The sequence below is a fragment of the Ammospiza caudacuta genome, chromosome 23, assembly GCF_027887145.1.
Source record: "Ammospiza caudacuta isolate bAmmCau1 chromosome 23, bAmmCau1.pri, whole genome shotgun sequence".
Lineage (NCBI taxonomy): Eukaryota > Metazoa > Chordata > Aves > Passeriformes > Passerellidae > Ammospiza > Ammospiza caudacuta.
This window is the reverse complement of record NC_080615.1, coordinates 9,175,731-9,201,282: the sequence shown is the minus strand read 5'-3', so window position 1 is coordinate 9,201,282 and position 25,552 is coordinate 9,175,731. Positions and strand designations below refer to the sequence as shown.

General features: G+C 53.2%; 1 protein-coding gene across 2 annotated transcripts in view; it reads right to left on the bottom strand.

Annotated features, from left to right (window-relative positions):
- The window catches only part of BCL9L (BCL9 like), a 47,455-nt gene extending 23,751 nt beyond the window's left edge, over positions 1-23,704 (bottom strand). For both annotated transcript variants that reach the window (XM_058819082.1, XM_058819083.1), the window contains exon 1: positions 23,585-23,704. The gene's annotated coding sequence lies outside the window, so the exon portion shown is untranslated. The remainder of the gene's footprint in view (positions 1-23,584) is intronic.
- Positions 23,705-25,552: the final 1,848 nt, after the last annotated feature.

The window sequence follows — 25,552 nt, the reverse complement described above, 5'->3', positions numbered from 1 at the left end:
CACGTTGTTCCTGCCAGGTTCTCTCTCTGCCTCCTCAGGTAGGAGGAGAGCGGGTGGCTGCCAGCCCTTCCTGTGGGCCCTGGAAGAACACTGGGCAGCCCAGCCACAGAATACCACGTCAGCGTGCCCCGTGGCCCCGCCAAGCAACCTCGCTCCTACCGATACGCCTGGGTACAAAATGCAGTCAGACAGCCACAGACAGAGCTGCCAGATGACACCACCATGCAGCAGACCAGACTGCGAGCTGGCTGAGCGCTGCCAGCACTGCCACCTTCACACCTGGGCATCCAGCAGCATCAGCTGTGCTTGCGGGATGTGTGCGGGGAGGGGGGGAGGTGCTGCAGCAACCAAGAGCAGTTTGTCTCACCATAAAGCCACATTTTGATTATAGTCCCCCCCACAACTGTCTGTGGGGGGACTACGGTGACCGATTTCCAAGCCCCCGCAGTCTGAAAGCGGAATGAGTAAGCAAGGAAGCAAGCAGCTCCAACATACTCCTCCTCTCTACAGATTCGCATCTCCCATGCCCAGCACATCAGTGTACAGAAAACTTGGGGATGCTCTGAATTCACACTCTCAAAGCACAGAGCTGATCCCCAAGGCAACACGAGCACTCTACGTCACACTCCCAGACCTTCCAGCAGAGCTTCATGTCCCCTTGCGCATGGAATCAGGGTATACAACAACAAACCCAGCTCACTGAGGCATACACTGAGCATCTGTACAAAACCTTTGGCCAAGCACCTGACTCTGGACAAACAGCCTGCCTTAGGGCTGCCGCATGCCACCTCTAACATAGGAAATGCCTCTGGCTGGTTCACAGGCGATGCAGTGCAAAGACAGTGGAAAAAAGCCCTATAAGACTCAGCACTGCCTCCCTGGAATCTCTATGCTAGGCACAAGCTGCCAGGCAGAGAGCAGCTCCAAATATCTGGATTAGCTGAAGTCCCAACAGAGGAAAGGTGCAGCCCAGGTGCCTGCCATGTGTGCCACTGTACACAACCACCGCAGCTCAAACCCTACAAGATCAAATGCCTGTGATCAGTTACGAGGGAAGAACGTCCTTTTCCACTTGATGCTGCAGCTGCATCCCCCATCTCACAGCAAGACTCAATCTTCCAATTTTTAGGAGCACAAATACCATCTTTCTTGGACCTGGCAGCACCAACTCTGCCAGCGGCAACCACTTCTGTTTCTTTTTTATCCAGTCCCAGTGCCCTGCACTAGATCCAGGAGTGACACTGCTCCCTAATTTTGCCAGAGGCAAACTGAAAAGCAGCTTGAGCAGACTCACACAGCTCCCCAGGTCTGCACCCCAGTTCATCCTTTCAGAGCCAGCGTCTTCTTCCCTGCAACTCTCAGATAACTGCTCTGTCAGTTCTTTATATGTCCCACCTGAGGGCATGGCTTTCTTCCTTTCCCCCGATCACTTTCTCCCATGCCTGATACTCAGCTCTGTGAAGGCAACTTCAAGACATGCCAGACAAGTTAAATACAACACTACCTCAGACCCCAAAAGGGAGGCTAGATGCTCTCGAAGAAAGGACTGCAAATAGAGCTGTCACTGCAAACCTGCCATGCGCCTCACTTGGCAGCCAGTTCTGTTCAACAAAGCAGCACAACCCCCAGACGAGTTTTGCTCTTCCCTAAACGCTCAAGCACGAGAGTCCAAGATGAGGGCAGGTAAAAACATTTGATGGATCTGACAGGGCAGAGTTTAATCTGTATCTCTTAAGAAGATGGCAGCGCCTGAAAGAAAACAGAGTATCTGCTTCCAACAAGGAAAAGGAAGAATCTGGATAACCTTTTGCTAAAAGAGAAAAAAAAACAAAAAGAAAAAAAATCAGGGCAAGAGGGACAAAACAATCTTTGTCCTCATTTTGCTGGTCACGCAGGCATAGGGCAGCCGCAGCACCCACTGCCCCAGCTTGGCCAGCAAATAATAACCCCAACCAGCCCATTTTCACTGAGCTTTATAGAAACCAGGCTCCACGGTCTAGGGAAAGCTGCATCCTCTGAGAAAGAGGTAGAGCATAGATGGGATTTCCAGACTACACTGATAATCGGCTCACAGAAACCAGATAGGACAGCACACCCTCAGAGGTCACCACTCGGCTCTACCACGTTTGCTCCAGATGCTGCCCCTTTAAACATAGCTCCAGAGACCACACAAGGGTTAAATCTGCCTATAAATATCTGTTCTCAGCAGGGCTGCTGCTCTGAACCCTCCAGCCATCTGTTCTAGCTTTCCCCCATCTAAGACTCTAACATCTGAAACACGCTTACAATTCTTAGGAGTGCTCCCAAAAATAGACCAGTGCCATGGCTCAGCTCTGTTGCCAGTGTCTGCGAGCACAGGAGCATGTATACTGGTGCCTGTGCCAGCACAAGCCCGGAGTCATGCAAATATGAACATGTCTGCCTCTACGACAGCGAGCAGGCCTGCACCAGCATGGCTCCGTGCTGGCGTGGGTGTGCCTGCTTAACTGCAAATTCATGTGAATCCGCACGAGCGTGTTCATGCTGGTGTGAACCTGTGTCTGTACACGTGTGCGTGTCAGTCCCAGCGCGTGGGCGTGAGAGAAGGTGGAAGCCTCTCTGCTGGTGGATGTGATGGAAGTCCTGCCGCGCCTTCTTCCTCAGTGGACAGCAGCGCTGCAGGACACAGACACCTCTCCTCCTGCAGCCCGGTCCTGCTTGGCCTCAGCAAGAAGTCCCGCTGCATCCAGGCCCTGGCACTCCAGTCCAGACTGGGAGCCTACCCTACAGCGCAGCAGGGAACAGAGGACACCAGTTCTCTTGTTCAGTGCCTGGCTCGGCAAATTCAGCAGTCCCACCTCTGGGCACCAGAGCCTCACTGCAAAAGCAAGTGAAGCCTGATATGTGTGAGGCCCAGGACACACCACCCTGCTCACATCCAGCTGCAGCGTGCAGGATTTTCTCTAACACTCCAGAGAGAGCACAGGCAAGGCTGCAGTTATAACAGTTTTGGAGCAGAGTGGGCTCCAAGTCTCTCAATAGCTCTTTCCAAACATCCCAGACATGAGTGGGTTCACCCTTCTGACTCCCAAGGCCATTAGCCTCACTCCACAAGGGCAAATGCAGGAGACAAAAATCATCTTCATGGTCAAATGCAAAACAGGAAATGAGTTGTAAGCTCCCAGATCTGGACATACCGTCCAGGAGCAGACAGACCATTCTCCTGAGCATCCTCAGAACACAGCACCTGCTCTGTGCCAAACAAAGCTCATTCTCGAACTCCCATTATGCACTGGAGACTACCACAAAGAAGCTCAGCCCTGGCTGCTGGCCCTGCTGACACCACATTGCAGGATGATGTACATGCACGGCCTCAGGGAGGGGACATGCAGTGTCCATCCTCAACACAGTGACAACAGCCCGAGGATGAGACAGCAGCTACATTTTCATCTCTAACTACTTCCACAAGAGTGATTTTCCCCTCCAGACCAAGTAAAACTACAGACAAAGCTCCAAACACTCAGTGCCTGGCTGTGCAGGACAGGGCTTTTTCCAAGCGCTCCGGTTCTACCAGCCCCTGTACCCCACGGTGATGGCAAACACCTGCCACAACACAACACAGCACACGTGGTGCTGAGCATCCTTGTCCAGCACAGGCGCACACAGAGCCCACGGGCAGGGAACACTGTGGGGGCTCCTTCACAACTGCCCCCAGAGGGATGGGCCAGCGGGAGGGACCAAGCCCACTGAAGTGTCATTTGCCTTTTTTCCAGAGTGTATTCAAAAAGGCACCTGACAAGTTGGAAGGTCGGAAGGCAGAAAGTACATACCATCACAATTTTACTCAGGACTTGCCAAGCTGCCCATTGCCTTTCACCCCTCTGATGTACTGGAGATAGCCAGCTAACTCCAAGAACTATAAGCAAGACTTCTAGTGAGGCCTAAAATGTAGGTTCTCCTTCAACTCAGGTGACAACAGAAATGGAAAAGAGGTATTCCAGCTCTTTATTTCAGGCTTTGGCAGGGAGATGACCTAGGAAACAGCCTCAGCGGACTGAGTCAACACAGCTGTACTCTGAGAGAGGAAAAAAAAAACCCATTGATTCAGGTATTGATTTGCTGCAGGAGTTTGTGTTTGTTTAGAAGTTTGCCCATGGGTCAGACCTTGTTACAAGCATCTTTCCTGGTGATGAGGTTAGAAACAGACTGTGCCAAACTCCAGTCACCTGCCTGGGGAGCAGAATGCAAGCAAGTCTGGAAGTTAAGTAGTCCCTCAGGGATGCTTCCCTCCTCCACTCCCTCAACTTTAAAAACCATGCTGTTGGGTGGAGGAACACCACAAACAGCTGTAAGACAGCATCAGCATTTTGAGGAGTCCAGCTAGGGTGTAAACAGAGGGGCTGAAAGTCAGGCAGTTTATCAGAAGTTTCAGATCATGAGATGGAAAGGATTTAAACAGCAGATCCATTTCAGGATTATTTTCCCCATCCCTATCTGTCAGAAAGAGCACTGGGATTTTGAGATCCCCACAGGTTAGCAATTCAACCAGGCAAGGACTGAAAAATGAACCAAAACTGAACTGACAAGTCTTATTTCTTTATCTCTGGCAAAACCAAAAGGTTAAGTACCAGGATCAAGTAGACATCCACTAACAGAGACAATTACCAAAAGCACTGCACACAAAAAGTTCCTGTATGGGGTCGGGTCCCCAGTGTGCTCCATGTTTGGTGGAAAACAATAGTGTCCACTTCAGTACCTGGCCACAAGCGTCAGCAAACTGCAGGCCACTAGATTCTTTTCCAAACCATTCCTCCTTCTCTTCTGCCTTGCACGATTGCTGAGTGAATGACCACAAATCAGTTTAAGGAAAAAGAGTAGCTCTCTCAGGCACAGTGATTCCAGAGAGACACTCAGGTATTGCTAAAAAGCTCTCCTCTTCCCACACCTCATCAAGCCTATGGGCATAAGCTCTTAAAAGATGGGAAAGGAAAGAGAAGTGATGTCAGACTGAGGACTAGGCACTAGGCTGGAGATACATCCCCAGTATCCTCCTGACCTGAAAGCTCCCCTTACCGCTCAGCAAGTGCGCAGCATCCATTACCCTCTACTAATTTCCAGCCCCAGAAAACTCTGCCAACATCAGGTCCCAGCATCGCTTCTTGTTTTTCCTCACCTCTTCTGAGTTGCTGCCATAATTTCTGTATGAACTGCAGATGTCTCCCCAGTGCAGCACTTTCACAGGCACCTCCAGCTTAACCGTATAGTGGACCACCAGAGATGGCCACCAGCCATCAGAGAAGAGGCGGGGGCACAACTACATGTGCAGAGACATACATCTTGGGGGATAACAGAGCCGTCGTTCCCCTCACGTCTACATTCCCCATGTGACATGTGGCAAAGATGTTCAGCCTTACCAGCAACTTGTGGGTACCTTTCCCCACCGTGTTCTTAACCCTTTGTCCATCTTTCAGTTCCTTTCATTTCAACAGAGCAAAATATTGTGAAGGATTTACTTTGCCTTTTAACATTTCTTAGCCCATGACATCCTTGCTAAAATAAAAAACAGTAAATCAGTTTCTCCTCTTCCCCACTTTTGCGGCCTTGCAAGTATGTCCCGTGATTAAATAGTGAGATATGAGAGAGGAAGCAACAAACTAGCTCAGACCAACGTGGGTATCCTCAGCTACTTGGAGGCTCACAGCAGGCAGCCAGCTGCTTACTCTCATGCAGCTCCCTTGCTGAAGTACACAGAAGCCAGTCAGACTGGAGAATTTGCTGCATTGTATGCATTTGAAATAGCAAAAATCAACATAGAAATTAAGAAAATCTGTCTCTGAAGCCAACTGGACAATTTGCATCTGAAAACTTCTCGCTGGAGGAGCCTCCTTTATTTACAGCTAAGTTTTATTTCTGTGGGGTGCCACATGTGAGCTGGGACACACACTGAGATTCCATGACTTGTCACGATCTGTCACACAGTTCAGGCTGGAGCAAAGGCTTGCCACAAGGAAGGAGGGAAGGAGCAGAGTGAGTACTTAGAACACACCGGCTTCACCCCTGCACCATCTCCTCTCCATGCAGAGAATGGGTAACAAGGCTGCCCATATATGGGGCTACAGAATTTAGATGCCCAGAAATTAAAGATGTTGATACCCAAACCACAGGCCACAGCAAGAAAACCACCCCTTGGTGCTTCCATTCTCAGGATACATTGTGAGCAGCCCAACAGCATGAGGTGCTCAAAACCTGGCCAGCTGCCCATGCAGACTGCCATCAGAGCGGCCAAACACCCCTGGTTCCCCTCAAAGAGTGTCTTGGCCCTCTGGAAGATGTTGGCTATTCACACAGGAGTGTTGTTGGCTCCCATCTTCCCCATGGAAGCGCACATTTCAACCAGACCATCCCTACACCAACAGCAGCCAGGAAAACACTTGGGAACCTCACACAGCTTCCTGCCCCCTGAAAGCCAGCCCATGTCCAGCATAGCTTCTGGGTGTCAGGGTCCAAAGGAGTCTTGACCCTTAGCTCCCATCCTCCCAGGCCAGGCCTGCATGGCCTTGGGCAAGGCACTTCACCTCTCTAATTGCCTGTAGGACAGCAGATGCTGCCATCAGCCTGCAAAGGCCTGAACGCAGCAGGGAGCTCCCTCTCCTCCCAGGCAGCATCACTGTGAGCAGAAGCAAGAAGGCAAAGCCAGGCTGCTCTCCTGTACCTTCTCTCCCTAGCCTGATTCTGAAAATAAAAACCAGCTTCCATTTGTCCCAGCCCCAAGAGAGAAGAAGGCAGAAAGAGGTTTGTTGTAAATACATGAAACTGTCGCTAAGTGAAGGAGAAAAAAAAATCCGGGGGGGAGGGGGGGTGGAACAAGGGAGGGGACAAAACCGCATTTTTACTTCTGGTGGCCAGCCAGCTGACTGACTCAGGCAGTTTGGTTGCTTGCCATATAGATTTAAAAACAAAACCAAGCCTCAGAGAGAGAAGGGGGTTCGGATGAATGTGCTTTTTTCTTGTGTTTTGAGTAAATCCTAGACCGGCCCAGGATATGTTTAGGAAAATGGTTTCCCTGCCTCACTGTACCCAGGGATGCAGCACAGAGCAAGGCACAGCACAGGTCAGCCAGTGCCAGTGCAGTGTGAGACTCCTGCTAAGGCACTTTGCTCCTGGCTATCACTGGGTCTGAAAGAGAAGCGCAGTGAAAGCCCTAAGGCTCCAGGGCTACCGTCAGAGCTGGTGTCCTCCAGCCACCTCAAGGGGTAGGGTCTTTGCTGTGGGTCCCCAGACAGGTGTCACATGCCTGATGGGTGGCAAGGCCAAGGCTAAGATGACCTGCTCCATTCAATGTGTCCTACATCTGCTGAGAAGAGGGCTGTAGAGTCTAGTCTGCCTGCTGCTGCAGCTGCTCTTGGGCTATGGGCTACAGCTGAATTCTGTGGGCACCTCCTCACCTTCGCCTGTTTCTCGCCAGAGGAATGTGCACAGGAGGTGGGAGGAGCAGGGAAGAGGTTGTTTTGAAATACCAGCTCCAATTTTATTTATCTGGATCCCACAGTGCCCGTGGCATGGTAGCCATTTGTAAGAGTGTTCTGCTCCCAAAGCACTGTACAAACAAAAACACGTGCTCCCCACACCCTCTGCAGCAACTCAACATGCTGGCATGTTCAGCACAGCACCAGACAGACAGTGCTCACTGCTCCACGCCAACTCGGCACTTCCATACAACTGGATGGTCACAAAATCCTATGTGAATAAGCAGTTCTTGGCACTTTCCAGCTGCAGCAATCATTACAAACACTAGCTGGTGAAGGAAGCCTCATGAGCCTCCCACGCAGTGATCTCCCATAGAAACTGGCCAGCCTCCCTGGCAATTAATCTGTCACTCACTGCAGGGAGCGCAGACAGAATAAGTTACCTAAGGAGCTGACGACAGGTAAGTGCAAACCCCGCTCCTATTCCCATTTCAAGATAGCAGAACTGAGGCTAAGAAAAACCAAGGCCCTGTCCACAGCTGCCCCAGCCATCAGCAAGGCCAAGAAGAAAACTTTGCTCTTTGGTTCCCAGTCTCCAGCATGGACAATAAGACAATACTGAAGTGTGGTCCATCAGCAGAGGCCCACTGGCCCCATGGGGGCTCAGAGGAGGGGTGCAGATGTGCACCCTGCAAGTGGGGGAAGCAGGTACAAGATTCCCCCAGGGATTGCTGCAGCAAGGCACCTGGGAAGGCTGCTGCTGCCTGCACTGGCTCATGCAGAGAAGAGGCAGACAGACACAAGTACAGCAGCCAAACTGGATGGGACCCACCAGTGCAGGGTGAGGGGCACTGTTCATGAACCAATGGCTGGAGCTCTCCCCAGCCTTCAGCCTTCCCCAAAAAGGCCTGCCTCACTCTATAGAGGTGTTTGGGGCTTGAGCAGGAAAAGCACAGTGTGGGGCTAGGGACAGGGTAGGGGAACAACAGGCAGAGGTTTGCAGCGAGCTAAAAGGAGAGATTTAATAACTGTTGGAAAAAATGGCTGCTTTATTGCAGGCAGCTTGTAAACCCTGGAGCCTGAAGGTCTGGGAGTAATTTCTCCCTCCCACGTGCTGGGCTCAGTTTGTACTGGGGGTCAGAGGCCAGTGCTTTTCCAAAGCATTCTGGGACAGACGCCAACTGGAGCAGGCTGCTCAACACCGCTCCTGCAGCAGGGCCTGGGCTTTGAGCAGCAGGCTGGAGCTACTATTAACCCTTTGCGGGGTGATTGCTCCCTTCCCCCTCTCCTGGCTCCATCCCTCCAGTGCAAAGAAGAGCTGCTGCAGGCCCTCTGGAGCCACCCCAAATGGCTCTGGGCTAGGGAGGCCGCGGGTCTCCCCCAGGGCCAGCTGGCGCTGCAGTGCTGCCCAGGGCCTGTGCTGAGCTCCCTGTGTGCTGGCTCAGCGTGCTCCCGCTCACCTCTGGGTCCAACCCAGGAGCTGGACTCCTTGCAGAAGGAAATGAGAGCCCACAAGAGTGACAGCCAAGCACTTGGGGTAGTCTTGCACCAGCCTTGGCATGGAGGGAATGATAACTCATAGGAATACACCCAGCACCACCAGGGAAGGAAGAAGAGCCAGGTACCACTCTCCTTGGGCCCAGCACCAGTCCCTGCAGTCCAGACACCTACACCTGCTATGCCACTTCCTTCTGGGAAGCTTTTGGGCACAAAGTCACAACCAGAGGTACTAATCAAGGCGCTCACAGGAGAGAGTGCTCGCATCTCAAGGGTCCTGCTGGACTCTTGGCACCCCTTCTCTGCTCAAAGGAAGGATGTCCTTCCCAGCAATCTCCTGGGCCCTGGTGCTCCCTCTGCCTCCACTTATCAGTGCTTTCTTCTCAGGATAACACTGTGCCCAGCTGCTTTCCCCTGCACTCCCTCACTAGTCTCCTGGGGGAGGCAACAATTGGCTCCACATGGCACCTTCTGCTTTTCCTCAGCATTGGGTAAACACCAGAACCTACCAGTCCTTGCTTCCAGCTGCTGCTGACATCCCTATTCCCCAGTGGGGGTTTAAAGGCTGCCTGCCAGAGCCCTCTAACCTCCTTAGCTATCTCCTCCTAGGCTCTGGGACAGGCCTAGATGTCTGGGGGAAGCATGACTTTGCTGTGTCACTGAGTTGCAGCGGCTCTGGATCACCTGTGCAGGCAAGAGCATGGCTTCCTGCAGCATTTCAGCTTCCCCTCTCAGGGATGTGTGCGAGTGTTTCTGGCCTGCAACCCAGCCCCTCTGCCCCCACCCAACTGAGTATTTGCCAGCACAAAAAGAAGCGAGCTCAGTTCTGTTTCTCAGTGGCATCTCTCATCTCCCTCTCAAACACATGCCTGATCCTTCCCTTGCTTCATCTCCTTTGTGCTCAGCGCCACACCAATAAGGAGAAGGGGCCTGTGGCTACTGCCCAGGCAGATAGCACACTCAAGCACTCAACCTGGGTCTGGCTGCTGGATCTCTCCAGGCTCTCTCCTTCTGTGCAGCAGCACTGAGCCCAGCTGGCACCCACAAGTGTGCACCTTGGCCCTGCCTGCCATGCAGCCCCTGGCCTCGCTGCTCCTGTCAGCCCCCATCTCTGTGCCACATCCATCACAGGCATTCAGGTGATTTTGCAGGCTCCTCCAGCAGCATTTACATGGCACCCACACAGCTCTCCCACTACTACTTCTTCTGACACCAGGTGCAGTCACTGTCCACAGTCTTACTAAGCAAACAGGGGGGGCAGGACCTACTGTCAACCAAGTGTCAAGCAATACTTCTCCACATAACACCAAGCTTCCTCCAAGCTGCCGGAGGGATTTGGCTGTGCCTCTGCACTCCTCCATTGCAAAGATGCTCACATGAAGATGACGATCCCTTCTCCCTCCAAACACAGAGTTGTGCCTTCTTGTCTAAATCAGTTTAAATTGTGCTCACATATTTCTGATCCAGGTACAAAATGGCAAATTTCCCTACTAGCTTTGTTTTTCCCATCTTTCCAAGCTCCTGTTTTCATGTCCCACCTGCAATCCCTCCAGCTCCTTCTTCCAAAACTGCCTTTACAGTCAAAGCTGCAGAATCCTCTTTCATCCTCCACCATCCCTTCTGACTAATCCACATACCTCAGCCCTCCTTCTGGGCATGCCCTGAGATCACAGACAGGCATTGTCTTCATGCTCCCAGCTACTGCTTCACTGGTTTCAGGAGAAAGGACTTTGCTACGCTTCTCATGCCCACTTCATTAAATCCTGCTCCATCCCTCCCAGCTCCTCTGCTCTCCAGAGAAGTCCCCAGGCTAGAAGCATACAAGATGCAACCAGAGCATCTTGGCAACTGTGGCTTAGAGGACTGCCTGTGCTTGCGGTAAAGGCTACTGCCATACCTTGTGGTGCCAAACGCTGATACCTGCAGATGGAAACCTGGTGCAGCAGCACTGAGAGACTGAACCCACAAAAATGCTGCTTTGCCAGGGGCTTCCTACTGCCAAGATGGCAGAATTACCAAGCCTGGGGGTTACTCTCAGGAGACAGAAACCCACAGCCCTGTGGCCATCTACATCCAAGGAGCACATCGTCCCACTACTTGGCCAGAGCAGAAAGAAACAAAAGCTCCCGTCCCCTGGAAGGGGCTGCATGAATACCTGCAATAGTGAGCTTTGCCTCCCTTGGCTGCACGTGACATACTCAAGGCAGACACCGGCCCAAAGCATCCAGCTCTGGCACCAGGGCTGCAGTTCACAGCTGCCCTACCCACATCTGCTCCAGTCAAACAGCTCCAAGCTTTTTGCCCCAGACTCCATGCCTGCCTCAGGCCCCAGGCGCTGGCTGGAGCCCTGCCAAAGACAGGGCTGCCTGTTTGAATCTCAAGCCAGAACCCGGTAAGAATCACCTTTAATAAGCCTTTCTCCTCCATCAGGCACCCTGATTTTTTTCAGCTGAGGTCTTGTGAAGCAGAAGGCTGCTTGGAGCCAAGCCAGCACCGGGGAAACCACCATTTCAAGGTCCTGCGAAGGTGTCTGCAAGAGCAGAAGGAGCCTTGGTGGGGCGTGCAGGAGTGATGCAAAGAGCAGGCTGTTTGCTGGGAAGCTGCTGCTGCCTGCCAGGAGGCAGTGGGGGAGGAGGCAGCAGATGTCCGCAGACAGCGCTTGCCGAGAGCCTGCAGCGCTCCAGCCCAGCGAGGGGAGGAAGGCAGCGGCTGGTGCCACTGCTGCCGCACTCTGATGGAACAGGACAAACACCACAGGCTCCGCCGAGAAAGCTTATGCTGCTTTTCTCTCCAATAACCACTACTTCAGCGACGGGAAATGGGAGTCCTGGCACCTCAGCTGGGGTTAGAGAAAGGATGACTGCTGAGAGACCTCAAATGCAGGAGGAAAAATCCCTGTCATGAAACTGCAAGACCCTTCTTGTCCCGGAAGCAGTGGCAGCTGCAAACCCCAGCACAGCTGCTGTGCTGGGGCCAAGTCTGTCTAAGGGGCCCTGGGCGAAGGCAGTGTGCCACAGCCCGTGAGCTGCCTTTACTCCTGGCGTACACAACAGCTGGGCACTCACAGTGAGAGCCCAGACAAGTGCCTACGGGGAGATGCACAGCAGAAAGAGGAAGAGAGACAAGCTCTGGCTAGAGCCCCCTCTTTGAACACTGGAGCCAAAAGGGAACACCTCTTTCCCCCCCTTTGCAAATGGAGGACACTGAACAAGGCCACCAGTGCCGTGGCAGCCAGCCAGTGAGCCCAATCCCAGCCACACTGCTTTTGTTGTGAGTATGAGTTGCTGGTGAGGCTCCAAGTCAGTCCACGTGGTTCTCATTTCCTACCTCTGGGTAGGGAAGGTTGGGTTTCTCCCCATCCCACAGCAGTGAGGCTGACCAGAGGAGCTCTACAACCAGAAGCTACCTTGCAACTACCCCTCTCTCATGAGTTCTGTCCTGAACCCAAGATGTGGTCAGCCAAGCAGCATTGGGCCTGACAAGTCATACGGTGATGGGGAGCAGCACCTTAGAAAATTGGTCCCTTGGCACTGGGACCCCCAAGGGCAGTGGCAGGTACCAGGCAAACCATCCTACCATCAGAGAGGATCCTGTGACTACAAGACTCTCGCTCAACTGCTGCCCAGACTGTTCAATGGGACCTGAAGACTCCCAGAAAAATTGGCATTTACCCATTTCAGACTGAGAGGGATTGACTTCACCCAGAGGACTATCTTTGGCTCATTAAGCAATACCATCCACAGGCTTGTTCAGTTCAAATCAAATCACTCCTGGGTTCCTCCTACAGCATACTGAGATGCAGTCTGGCACTTGGGTCCACTTGAGTCCTCTTAAAATAAAAATTAATTGATATGCAAATCAGACAAGGCATTAGACTAGTCTACTGGCCAAGGGCAATGCCCAGATTCCCACTGTTCCAATGCTACAATCCCAGCTCCCCCACACTCCTCCTCCTTTCCGAGCCCAGGGTCAGCCATCAGCCACGGCTCACCAAAGCAGGGAGGACTCACAGACACACACCTGGTGTGCAAAATGTGGTCTGGATGCCACATGTTCTCGAGCCAGGTCCCAGCTCTGCCTCATCCCCTGCCTGACCATCTGCATGTCATGTCTGGCAGAAGCACTGCTGGGCTCTCACCTGATGCTGAACCACTCGCACAGGATTTGAGTCAAAGTATGGGCACATTAGTATCCGTGCCCAGTGGGGAGGCAAGGAGGCAGCAAGAGAAGTGAGGGCCTGATTTCCTGGACTGTTTGCTACTGGGATTCTCCTATAGTTTCCAAGAAAGATCAACTCTTTGCATACCCCTGGTTGCTTTTCCAAAAAACTGCAAACAGCCACCACAGCTCCCACCACTGGACCACCCACAGACAGAAATAGCCACAGATCACACAGTGAAAGAGCAGCCACCCAAAATGCTCAGGACCAGGTCTTGGAGGAAGGACAGTGCCAAAACACGACAATTACTCTTGGATATGGTCACCTCTTCTTTCTCCCCTTCCAACTAACCACCAGCCACAGTTACCCTCTTCTGCAGTCTTGTTTCAACCAGAGGCTGGGCAAAGCAATTAACTTCTCCATCTGGTTGCAGCGAGATGAATACAAACGTCATCACCCACACAGGAATCAGCGGCCCTGAGCAGTGTCAACATCGTCCCTTTCCAGACAAGAGCTCGGAAAATGGCACTGCCAGCATCGGCCTCAGAAACAGAAACCCCAGGATGGCTGGTTTGCTCCTCTGCTGTTAAACCCACTGTGGACCTTCAGGGGCCCCTCCAAGGACCTGTAGGGAATTCTGGGGAAAGGACTTATCAACGGCAGCATATTATTGCAACAGCATCAGAAAAATGCCTGGGGCCCTTAAACTAGGGTGGAAAAAAAAAGGACGACTGAACCCTACTAATATAAGGAATACATCTTAATCAGACTAGGACTTTGTGAAATTACTTTTGATTAAAAAGCATAATAAACTACATTATAAACATTTGCCACCAGTAGCTGAGTCTCTGAATATACTGAAATCACAAGGTGGGGTGAGAAGCAATGGCTTACAGGTAAGCCATTGCTTACCACACCTTCAACAGGTGGAAAAATCACTCTTCTCATTAAAATAACACATCAGGGCTAAAAGGATATAAAAATATTTGGAAATGGCTGGACACCTCTTTGCTGAAGCTCTGCTTTAGGCAAAGTAACTCTTCTTTTATCAACAAGATGTTTACAATTTCAACTCATGAAACTGACTTTTAAAGAGCAAAAACAGGTCTGGGTTTTGGAAAGGCTTTTATTTGCTTTGATTTATTTTTCTTTCTTTTCTTTTTTTTTTTTTTCCTTAAGAGGATGAGAAGCAAAAACTCACATTGAATTCTCCAATGGAGGTAGGCAGTCTAGGCAGATAATTACTGAACCTCTGACCCGTAAAAATATTTTGGAAGAGATGCCACAGACTGAAGCACAGTCATGCCCTTGCACTTACCTATGCTTCTTTTGGGTTTGTACTGTTCTAACAGCAAGGAAGACAAGCAGGGCTTGGTCTTTTCTTTCCTAGGGTCAAATTCACATGAAACAGGATTCCCCACTGAAAATTAGGAAACTAAAGGGTACAAAAACCATCCAACTCAGCCATTCTAAACCATATATGTGCAGATGGCATCACAAACATAAATAACAATAAATTATTTAACTATTTTTTCAATAGTCTCCCAGTAGCTTCCCACACATTTTGAGCTCTGAGAACAATCTGGGCTAAGAGAAGCTCATCACTGCAAGATACCAACAGGATGGCCACACTCATAATTCCCAGCAGTAGAGTGAAGGTGCTTGGCCTCTCCTGTCAAATACAATCTCAGCTTCTGCACATGAGTCCCGAGAAAGGAAAGGGGATATATCACTCATTTCCCAGGTGCAGGAGGGGACACAGCTATGATGAGGTGCTTTTTCTCCTGCCCAAAATAGCAGAAAGCAGGGGATGGGTAGGGCAATGAAAAAGGGAGAGTAGGGCACAATTCTGGTGCCTGCACCCCACTCGCAGGGCTACCAGGCCTGCATAAGCTGCCAAATCAAATAGCTATCCAGAGCCACACTCCTGACAAGTGTAACAGGCAATGCCCTCAAAGCAGGACCAGTGTGAGGCTCCTTCCAGCCACAGCCATCACTGCCCACGTCTGATGCTCATCCACAACGACTGGCAGCAGCTGATGCCTATGGATCACAAAGAAACCTCAATCCCTCCCACTGGAGAAGTTCCACAACTCCCCAGGCTGCTGAGTTTTCACAGGCTTCAACCAAAACCCCCATCCCAGTCTCCATAAATGAGTTTTCACTGCTGGAAAGGGATCTGGCACACTGGGAGGACATGCAAGGAGGGTGGAAAGAAGTAGCCTGTACCCTTAGTACCTCTCCAGACAGAAGCACTTGTTGGGAGATCCATGACCTCACTGGTGGGCACTCCTGAAGGAAAACAGACAAATCTAAGGGCAGACTTCCAGCGCCTCGCCAAGGGGGAGTTTATCCAAAACACAGGGCTTCCTGCTCCCTTCTTAGCACCATCTTACAAATGGAAGACTTACAAACTGTAAGTCACCATTTATTTTGGGTCCCAGTTTCTCATACAAAGGGGAAAGTTACACTAGACTACCTCTCTTGGGTCAAACATTGTGCTGGCAGCACCTGCATTCCTTGCCCTATGCCCACAGTACCCTGCCTGGGCACGTGCTATCCCTGATAAGGAAACCACCAGCACAGCACCTGGTGGCAATCCCTCCCTCGAGCCTTGGGGACCAACACGCAGCTTGGCCACGTGGCCTGCGACCACAGTAGAAATAAAACTACCACCATTCAGAAAAAACATAATTAGCAAAGATTAAACAGCCAATGACGATGCTGGCATGTGGAGGGAAGACACAGACCACCATCTCCCTGCAGCAACGGAGTCAATGATTCTTGTGTCTGTGACGCATCTGCCAAGTGCCCTGCAGGTCTCGCCCCCACTGTGCCCAGTACAGGAAGATGCACCAACTCCACTCACCCTGATCACCAGAAAGCGTATATACTACCATATACAAAATCCTTCCTGTCTTCTCTTCCAAACTCATCTCGCCCTCTCTCAACTGGGACCCCCTCATAAAAGTAAGAAGAGACAGGCCTTTCCTGGCATTTCCTTTTTCTGAAAAGGCTGTAAAATTTTCCAAGCATAGCTAAAGCCAGAGCAAAGTTTGTCAGGAGCTCAGCTCGTTAGGCGGCTGCTCAAGGAGCCCCGCGGGAGGCGCAGGCTGCATAATTCAAAACATCTTGGACCTTGGAAAAGAAAATAGAAACCAGGCTGCGAGAATGAGGGGGCAGCTCCAGCTCCAGTGTAACCCCTGCTCTGGGAGCGCCCCAACTGCAGAGCTCAAGCAGAGCTCCAGCCCCAGCAGAGGTGCTGCGGCCAGCCCAACGGAGCTGGCACCAGGCGGAGGAAATTCCAAGCCTGTTGCTTCTGGCAGCCACACCGGGCCCTGGCTAGAACCTCGGCAACCTGGAAACCAGCTACTCAGCAATTTTCTTGCCATCCAGAGGACTCGGTCTGAACCACAGTTTCACTTCCCCCTCCCTGCCCAAGGGGCAGGGAACACCAGAGGGAAAGAAACATTTGCTCAAAAGCTGTCGTGACCAAAGCCCCTTCAAACTGCTTTGCTCTGAGAGGACAGTCTTGAGCTGCTGCTATCGCCCCTGCGCCCCCCTCACTGAATCTGGGGGCGGACAGAGCAGAGGAAACTTGCTTGGACTAGCCCTAGGTCTCCCCGATTGCTTTTGCTCCTTGCCAGAGGAAAGTTCAAACAAGGCTGCACAGAGGCAGGACACAGGCAGCTTTCAGCCCAGCCTAACTGCCACGCTTGAGGCTCGCCTGTGGCTGGACCTGCTCCGTTCAGGCCCTGTCTGGCCTGATCCTCTGCTACAGATCAGTGCTGGAATAAATCCTGCCAAGGAAGTGCTGAAAGCTCCAGTGCTGCAGGGGTTTCCACAGCCTTGGCCAGCTTGATGTTGAGAAGAGTTGACCAGAGACGCAGCCGTTCTGCTCAGTTACTACCCTTCAGAGCCGCCCATCCAGTTCCTCCCCACCCTGAGCAGGGAGACCTACACTGTGGGTTGTTGGTACCCTTGCCTTTTATAAGCCAGCATCCTTTCCCAACTGCAGCCTTTCCAGAGGCCTGAAGCCCAGCATGGCAACAGAGCAAAGCAACAATCAATGCACCCACTGCTGGAGCCCCTGCCCATCTGAAGGAGAGTACAGCTATTCACTGATACACAGCTATTTAGCTGGATCTTTCTTCCAAAGAGTGTATTAAGATTTTACTTTCTATTAGGAATACAAATGCTTCAGAGTCCCTGCCTGCAGAACCAGGTAACTAACGCAGACTGATCAGACAGGTACCATGCCTTGGCTGGCAAGTCAAGGAAGACTGTTCATGAAGCAAACTTCAGCAGGGGATACACTGCAAGCAGAGGACTCCTAACATAAACCCTTAAGAGAAAGTTTGGTATGGCCTTCCAAACAAAGGCACGTCATTCTTGGAGGGCAGCATTTCTTTGCAGGGTGAACAGAGGACCTCCTCGGAGTACCACAAGCTCCACTTGGTAGCCAAGGACAGAGTTTGCAACACTGCTGTAATCACACGAGCCACAGCTTTCTAACTTCAGCAGGGCAAATCTTGCTAGAAAACTCTAAGATGCACAGGGCATTGAAGATACTTCAAGAGAGGAGCTCCTGACCTCCATCTTCTCAGAAGAATAGAAAAACCCTGCTTATGTGTTGAACAGGAGGCTGAGACCCAGAGAGGCAAGAGAGTAGGAGTGATGAGCAGGAACTGGGAATCCTGGCTTCTGTCCCTAGCTCTGCCACATATTCCCTTCCTGTCTTTGGTTAAGTCACTTCCTTTTACTTTTCCTGCCAGCCTCTATTTCGGTGGTTAAAAAAAAAAAAAAGCAATCATTTGCTTCTGCAGAGTGTTTAAAACCTCTTCTGTCCTGTGACAGGGCAGAAGATTGCTGCAGCCAGAGGCTGCGAGACAGCCAGCACGCAGGAGCCACGCTGCTCACACAAACCCCAGCAGAGCCTGGCATTTCCTGTGCTTACATTTTGAGAAGCACAGAATCTGTAAACAGTCAGTGCCACAGTGCATCTTCTACACGAACCATATCCTGGCCCATTTCCTCTTCTCAACCACAGGACTAGGAGCTGAGCAAGGAAAAAGTAAGCTGCTCAGCTGACCTGTGACAGAAAGAGCAGTGCAACTGAACACAGCATTGCTCTGGACAGCACACCTTGCAAGGACGTGGCTGTTAATCCAGTAGCAGCAAGGATGGGGAGGATCCAGCAATACCAGAGGCAGGGTTAAAAGGGAAAAAAAACCCACGACAAAATACAACTGCAAAAAACCAACCCAACCAGCACCCTAAAGAAGCACAATGGTGCAGACGTGCCTGAGGAGCACAGCCCTCCTGCTCCCTAGCAGATCCATCCTGTGGCCTCCCACATACTTTGGGAAGAAAGAAGACAAGTAGGCATAGGCAGGAACAAGGAGCACTCTGTGGTTTTGCTCAGTATTTCAGTCCATCTCTCACTCAGGAGGAGCTCTGCTTTGCTTTCCAAGTCTCGCCCTCTCTGGCATGGATCACAAACCTGGCTTCTGGCCCAGGACTTGGCTCCAGCAGCGCTCATCACCAAACAGGGTGACGCCCCACCTCTGGGCACAGTGCACAGCACAGTCCTAAAGCCATCTTGAGGCTATTACCCCAGCATCAGAGGAGGCTCCCCATTATACCCCAGCTGGGATTCCAGGCATCCTGAGCCGCAGCTGAAAAACCCAACACTCAAACATAGCTCCAGCTCTTTGGGGGAAGAAAAACCCAGCATCAAAGTACAGTTTTCTCTAGTGGCTCCAGCTGAAGCTGCCAGACAATCTGCCTGCATTGGACAAATCCTGTCTCCCAAAGATACCCAGGCATAGCTTGCATGTTCCTCTGCCTGGAGCTGCCCAGAAAGATACAGCAGGATGATGCCAGGTGAAGGCATTGCACTCCCATCACAGGAAGTGGAAAAGGGACTGGAAACCACAGCCCGATGCACCCATCTGACAATTCAGCAAGGATACCAGGATACAGGGAAGCCACCTGTGCCCAGACCACCTCTTGATAAAGAGCTGAGCAGTGGGAAGCAGGCTTCATTGCACTGAGTGTGCCTAGCATGGACACACACTCAGCGAGAGCAGAGCAGGTTCTTGTTTCCCTCTTGAGGGCACTGCAGCCCATTATCCTCACACTGGTTTCTCCAGTGCAGGGTTGCAGCTGGCATCAAGACAACCCTGCTTGTTTTGGAGTCATATTGTCTTAGATGGCCCATCTCACGCCTTGGAAGAGGGGCAGCAGCAGGTCTGGCCCCAAGCAAGCAGGACTTGGAGCCAGTCAGGATGCCCAACAGCAGCACACCCACTTCCAAGGCTTGGTACAGGCTTCAGATAGCCATGCCAAGACAACCCATGCTCCATCTTCCTGCCATGCCATGGCCCAGGCTTCCCTGGGCACCGAGTGCTGATCTGCTGGCCAAGGATGCAGGCAGCGAGCAGGACTCCGGTCTCTCCATAGCGTGGCTTTCTCTTAAATCAGAAGCAAGTACCAGTGACACTAACTGCTTCCCCCACAGTATCTCCTGCTGAGTATAACCCTGTGGCAACTGCAAATGCCATCGGGAACTGGTCCCAGTTAGAACAAATCCATCACCCCATCCACCTTTGAGTTTCATAGAAGTTCAGGTAGGAAGAAAACCAAAATAGTTCCCTGTTCCCAGGAAAGGGTCTGGTGCTGAGCAGATGACCTGAAACAGGCACCACAGAAGAAGGAAGGGTGCCTCTCCTTCATGCCATGTGATTTGGCTGGTGCTGCCTCCTCAGGAGAGGCTGATGAAGCGCAAAATACACCAACAGAAACCATGCCCACCAATCTCCAGTAACAGCTCCTGTGTACCTTCCTCTCAGGGCTGCCAGAGGTGCTGAAGAAAGGAAGCCAAACCAAAGCAGCAAAGACTGGCCCATTGGAAATCAGCACACAATTTCAAAATAGAAGTCAGGAAGAACTGCGGAATATCACTGTGGCCATCCTCACAATCTGCACCACACAGAGCTGCTGAAGATGCACAACTGAGAAGCAAAGTACTCACGACACTTCCTAGGGCCCTTGCTCCAAGACAGGTGCATTTTTCCACAGCTTCAGTGCTATGAGAAACCTCATAGGGTAACTAAATCTCATGGAGATCAACTACATAAAGTCAGAATCCACAGCTCCCACCACCCTCTGGAAACACAGGACCACACATGAGATCACCAGAGAATGCATTTGCCAGTCAAAATCTGCCTGGGAGCAAAGGAGAGCTGACTGACACCAAGTCCTGACCTGCACTAGATTCTGATTTTCCAGAAGAGTCATGCTGGCAATCCTCCTTTTACTTCGCTGATACAGCTTAAATAACACTGACAAAATATTGCTGCATCTGTATATCATATTGCTATGATATCTCTACCCTGTATTATATTACATATCCATGCATCTACATACCACATTTCCTGTTAAAAATGTCAAAAGTAATCAAACACAGCTCAAAGTCTCCTATGTGCCCTCTCCCATCCCCAATCCAGGGCACTGGCATGATCCTGGGTCTCAGCCAAAAGAGCAACAGTACAAGGAAAATTACATTTTCAGAGCAAGCTCTAGGCTTCTGCCTGGCTCAGGCTGTTGGGGGACAGCAGACAACCCTGGGAGGAGGCAGTGACAGAAGCTCAGGAGCAGGCTCACAGGTAGAACAGACTGCTGATGCATTCTCAGACAGGAACAGCAAACTTGTGCTTTTCCACATGGCACTTATTCTCCCAGAGCAGACCGACTTGAGAGATGTGTCGGGCAGGGTATTTAAAACTGGATGGAGCCCTAAGGAATTAAGCACAGGAAGCCAGCCTGTGCCATCTCCAGAAAATTACTAGACCTGAGCAGATTAAAACCCATTACAGCAGCACATCTGGACATCCGAGGAACACAAACACATCCTCAAGTACTTTGACCGCTAAGAACTTTCCCTCCTAGCAGCAGCAAAGCCTGATGCAAGGCAAGGAAGCAAGGTGACTGTTGAAAGTTCTGATGCCAGTTCTGAACTGGACATTGTACTGACAAGAGACGGGGGGGTAAAAGAGAGAGAAAACAATCATATACACCTATTCTGGGACCCTGAAACAAACCGGAGAGTAACAAAGAGCAACATCTCTACAGCAGTAAGAAACAGCCACTGGTCAGGACCCAGCTGGTGCTCCCCACAGAGGGAACCAAGAGCCTCCTCTCCAGCCATCCCTCCTTTCCACATCCCTCCACAGAGCAAGCGCTGACAGAAGGGAAAGCACTCACAGTGTTCAGCAGGAATGAACAGCAGGGGACAGAAGAAAAAGCAATGTTTTTTTTCTCCCGAGAACAGCAAGTATAGAGGACATGATGCCAGCTGGGTTGACAACTTGACAGAAAAGTGAAAGGCTGAGTTGAGCTTGGACCTCAGAAACTCCAGGCCAGTATGAGTGAAGTCCACAGCTCATGGGCTGGAGTCTAAAGTGAAACTAAAGCGCACTGGAATTAGCCTGGAACTAAAGTGCAACTCCAGCACATCCTTGGCAGCTGCCTGGAGCAGCATAGCCCAGTGAGCTTGCTATGTCCAGTTTTGTGATGGCCCAGTTGCTTCATGCAGCTGTCTGTGCCCTCTGTCACAGTGGCCAGAGAGCCACCTTCCAACAGCAAGATGCAAAAGGCCTTAAAAGTACAAAACAACTATTTTACTTTCTTCAACTGAACAACAACTGTGGTTTCTCGTTTCTAAGTAGGCTTTCCTTTAGCTGCTGCCTGTTTATTTCTTTGCACTGGCGGGGATCTGGAAAGAGGAAATGGACTTTCAGGGGAGGGAGACACAGTAATACCTAAAACACTGCACCACGGAAAACACCATGAAATGGATTTTCTAGGTAATGAGGATGCAGGTCAGGGTGGTAAGGAACAACCACCTGCTCGGCTAAAATGGCAACACACATATTAAAAAACAAACAAAAAGGTTCTTCACCACTTAGGTTATGTATGCTCTGGCAAAAGTCCCAATGGAACAGACAGCTGATGTAGAGACAGCACACTGATACCAAGGAGAATGAGGCAGCAACATCGACCTGGCCATTTCTGCACTGCTTCCAGCCTTGGGTATTACATACCCACGTGTGGTGGCAGCCAGCATTATCACAGGCACCAGAGTCAAAGGAGGTCTTGATTCAGCACCAACACACCCTTGCCAAGTGACCTTGGGCAAATCACTTCCTCGGTGACTCACTGTTCTTATCCCTCCTGCCACCAAAGTAGCAACGCAAGGCACACACACAGCCCCTGTAGGTGACTGATGGATGGAAGGAGCTGCATGTCATTACTGCATGCCTGGCATGAAACTGCATTTCAGCAGGGTAATGAGTGGTAGCCACATTCGCAGAACAGATCCTGCAGGTCAAGAGTACACACTAAGGCTCACGTAGCATCACTCTGCAGCCGAAGGTGCATGGCTGGCCTCTGTGCCACGCCGTTGGCAGCCCTTTGCCTGGCAGAGCCGGGACACAACCGTACGCTGCCGCAGCCTGACACTCTGTCAAACGGAGCTGCCCCCAAGGCGTGCAGACGCTGCCACACACAACAACACAACAGCCTGCCCTGTCATGTAGCATTACTTATGTGTTCAGATATGCATCCTTCTCGCATTTCTATTCCAGCAAGAACGGGGCTGGAACAAGTTCATCACCTGCTAAAGTACACGTCCCTAATACAATGCAGGGGAGTTTTGTTACATTGATTCCTTTCTGTGCCCAAGAAGAATACGCGTGTACAGGTGGTGTTTCTCTCTTTTTCGTCCAAGCTGACCGCACGCCTGATTTATCTCAACAGGGAACAGAAGCCTATCGAGTAGAATACTGCAAATAGAGGGGACAGGTCTCCCCTGACAGTTAGGATGGTCCCTGACAGAAGTGTTTGTTTAAACTCTTCGTGAAACGTGGCAAGTTCCCATCCTCCCTGGGGCTTTAATAGCACCGAAAACGTCTTGCAAAATGCAGACCCGCTACGGTAAAACCAGACGGAACTCTAAGTTCTCTGCACCAGAGAAAAGCCCCAGACGAGGCACTTTTGTCCGCGAGGAATCGCCTGCGGCCGCAGCAGCAATAGGTGACAAGGACCTGGGAAGAGCGGACCCCGAGACGTGAGAGCGAATCGGGCAGGGTCCCGCGGAGCAGGGGCAATGTCCAAGGCAAGCGGGAGCGCTGACAGCTCATCCCCAGCCGGCCGGACTCGGCGGGTAGGCCGAGCCGAGGCCGGCGCCGTCCCCCCGCCAAGTTATCGCCGCCCCCGGCAGCTACGGAACAGCGGCTAGCCCGGAGTCCCCGGCTCGCTCGGACGGCGGCTCCCGACCGCCGCTCCGGCCGGATGACAGCCCCGAGGCGGGCCCGGCTGCGCGGAGCAAGGGGTCGGTGCGGGGGCGGCGCGGAGCCCCGGCTCCCCCCCGGGGCGGAACAATGGGACGGCGGCTGCCCGGGCCTGGCGGGGCACTCACCTCGGCGGCGGCGGAGCGGCTCAGGGTAGGCCGGGAGAGCCCGCCGGGGCGGCGCGGCGCGGCTCCGCGGGCTGCTGGGGGCCGGCCAGCGGCGCGGGGCCGGCGGCGCGGGCCGCGCTCATGGCTCGGCCGCCCGCCGCAGGGCGCGGGGTCGGGGCCGCTGCCGGCGGCTCCCCCCGCCCCGCCGCGCCGCTCCTTCCGCCCACCGAGCCGGCGGCTCCAGCCCGCGCCCGCCGGCGGGGGTGGGCGTCCGGCCGCGGCGAGCCCCGGCTGCCCGCCCGGGCCGCGGACGGCTTCCCCGCGCTGCGGCGGGCGGCCGGGCGCGGGCGGCGGGGAGCAGAGCCGGCGGGCGCGGCGGCCCGGGCGCGGGCGGGGGCGCCGTGGCGAGGGCGAGGCGCTGCGGGCCGAGTGCTCCTTTCTCCGCCGGAGCCTGAATAATCATTTGGAGAAACAGGATCATTCACTTTCCTCCGAGCCGGAGCCAGGCGCTGCCCTGTCAAAATAAAAGCCCCGCGCGCCGATTAACCGCTTCCTGGTCGCGGGCGCCCCGCCGGCCGCCCAGCGGCACCGCCCGCGACCGGCACCGCCGCCCATTCCGGGCCTCCCGCGACGAGTGGCCGGCGCCCCGCGAGTGGCCGTCCAGGTGTCGCACACCCACGAGTCGCACAGACATGTACGCGATGGCACACGGGTCTCAGCACTGCCGGGACCTGCAGAATTGCATCCCACTCCTCCCCGCGACATCACGGGGACTGCTCCTACTGAGCATCCTTCTGCCTTTTATCATCCGAAACACCCGTTCTGCTCAGGCCGACACCCTGCGAGTCCTGCTCTCGAGCCTCACTGTGCCGGGGAGGTCCCACACCTGATCCCATCTTTGCTGCATCTCCCAGAGCAGACTTCGATGATCCTTGTGGGTCACTTCCAACTCAGAATATTTTGTAATTTTACACACAAGGCACAAGGACTGGCTCCGGCCCTTGAGAAGAGCAGCATGTTATTATTTTTACCAACAAGTTTTCCAGGCATTAACCACCCTCCTGCCCTGAGCAACAGACTCCACGGACGGGAGCCACACAGTGCACATGCATACCAGACTGTGGAGGCAGCCTGCCCGCTCCTGGGCGATGCCAGCAACATCCTAACCAGGACGTGTCGCTTTCCTGCCTGAAGCGCACCAGCCGCCCAGGAGCGGGGCTGGGAGGAGAGGGCTGGAGGCAGGGACCACTTGCCAGCGTCCCCAGAGTTGCAGTGCTCAAGGTGATGTGGGGACAAACAATCCAGCTCCACTGGCGGGAGGCAGCGGCCTCGGTTGAAAATTAGCGCAAGACTCGCCCCTGTGCTCACACCCGCAGCGCCCGAACCGGGGCGAGGAGGGAACGGCGGCCGTGGGGGACGGGGGACAAGGGGGGCGTCAGCCCCCAGAGCCGGGGGCGGCGCGCGGCAGCGCCCCCTGCCGGCGCGGGGCGAGAGCTCCCGGTGGGCCGGGGCAGCGAGCGCCCCGCCCCACCCGGTCCCGCCCCCTCCGGCCCCGCCCCGCCCACTCCCGGCACTGGCGGCACCGGAGCTCCGCTCCCCACGGGCAGGCGGGCGGGGCTGCCGGCGGAACCCTGGCCCCGCCCCGGCGAGTCCCGGCACCGGCGGCACCGGGGCTCCGCTCCCCACGGGCAGGCGGGTGGGGCTGCCGGCGGAACCCTGCCGCCCCCCTTCCCCACGGCACATGAGGGGCATGCGGCGGAGCCCTCCCGTTCCCCACGGGCAGACGGTGCTGCAACGAGGCCCAGCGAAGAGCGGGGCTGCTGTAAGAGGGAGGGAGCGAGCGAGGGAGAAGAGCCGGCTGCTCCCAACGCCTACTGAAAAGTCGCGACATCAGGCTTTGCAGGCGCCTCTTAGGCAGCTGGCACAGGGCGGCCTCGCCCGTTTGCAGAAGCGCCTGTGGAAAGCACCGATGCCGAAGCAGACGCAGGG